This window comes from Corvus cornix, chromosome 2, assembly GCF_000738735.6.
Source record: "Corvus cornix cornix isolate S_Up_H32 chromosome 2, ASM73873v5, whole genome shotgun sequence".
Lineage (NCBI taxonomy): Eukaryota > Metazoa > Chordata > Aves > Passeriformes > Corvidae > Corvus > Corvus cornix.
The window spans coordinates 43907636-43909318 of NC_046333.1; positions in this window are offsets into that span (position 1 = coordinate 43907636).

Genomic DNA, 1683 nt, shown 5'->3' on the forward strand with positions numbered 1-1683 from the left:
TTACATTCTAGAGTGAACAAACAAGGAAGCATTCCTTGAAATACGGGTACTCAGAAAGAATCTTCCTCTCATTTGAGGAGGAGGAATTGAATGAGACATCCCCTCTGGGTGTGCAGTGGCTGCACAGGGGGCCAGTGATGGCAGCTGGTGGTGGCACTGCACAGAACAGAAGCACAGCCCTAAGTGGATGAGGCTGTAGGCAGCAGAAGGCACAAACTTAGGGGCAAAGCCTCATCACAGTACTGTCCCCAAAAGGCAACTCTTAAAGATACATCAATCAGAGTCACCCCTCCTGATGGAAAACAGAGCCTGTCCCTAAGTTCCATGTGTTCCGAGTGGCAGCAGGTATGGCCTGTTCTCTTCGATGCCCAGGAAGCGCTGGCATTATTTCATTTACCAGCTTCTGACACAGGCCCAGGAGCAGCTCTGTGCTTCACTCAAAGCAAGGGCCTGGCCTTTCCCAGCAGGACTGCCTCTCTGCACTGTAAGGATGAGGTGCACATGGATGTAGCAGTAAGTATCTCCCAGGCTGTACAACATACCAGACTGATAATAAGAGGGTACAACTGGAGTATGCTGGAGTTGAAGTGACTTCTCTGGAGAGAACTACAGCTGGGCTCGAGGCGTTTTTAGCCAACCACAGGGACATTATGCTTGAAAAACAAAGTGCTTCACACCAACTATTGCAGCAGGCTGGGAAGTGGCTGGTGGGTTCAGTGTCTCTGCAATGTCTATTTAATGCAGAACAGGGAGACAATGATGGCAAGGAACTTGCTGCATTTCCTAGTTAACTATGCCTGAAACACGTAACTCAAGCAAAGGAGCCACCAACAAAGGGAAGGCCTTATCTGTGTAACGTTCTACTAATTCAATATTAATTTAGCACTTTTGATATTGTTCCTGATTGATGTCTTCAAATGTACAATAGGAAGCTCTACCACTTAAGTACTTGAACTGTCCATGCAGATAATTAACAAACTCCTTACAGATTTTTGTTGGTTTCTTTATTTCTATGGTGAGTTTCTCTAAAAGTTGGACAAAGAAGCTTCATTTAGGAAGGCTCAGGTATTGGCCATTACACCTCAAGCTGTAACAAGAGCAACCTTTCCAGAGACTTTTCTCCAAGCAGTACATCCTGGAGTCCCCTAAAACTCTGTACTTCATGCAGCAGGACTGGGGAGATGCATCATCTTGGCTGCTGCTTGCCAGTGCTGCTTTTGAGGACACAGCCCATGCAAGCACAGTTTTAGCTGAACAACCTCCATATGGGCACGGATACAGGTTCAGGGGAGGAATTCCTAAGACTGCTGCACTCAACACTTTCAACTCAGGGCTGAACAGGATTATGAGAAAACGTCTACACAACCAACTTACATAAACCACATAAAAGGTGGGGTTTTTACTTCTGACAAACGGCAAGAGAAGGAAGTCACAACACAGCAGCTCCTCTTCTATAAAAATAGTAAATGTAGAACTGGGGAGGGAAGTGTGTCACGTCATTCGGAGCAGATTCAGAAGTTGTGGCCTGAATTATCCTTACAAACAGACCTGGCATTGCTGCACAATTAATTCTCTACAAGTGCTGAATCAGGCACTGAAAGTCTTCTAAAAGCTGACTAACAAAGCAAGTGTACAAAGTGAAAATATGCTGCTACCCATAAGAAAAAGCAAACCATCAAAAAA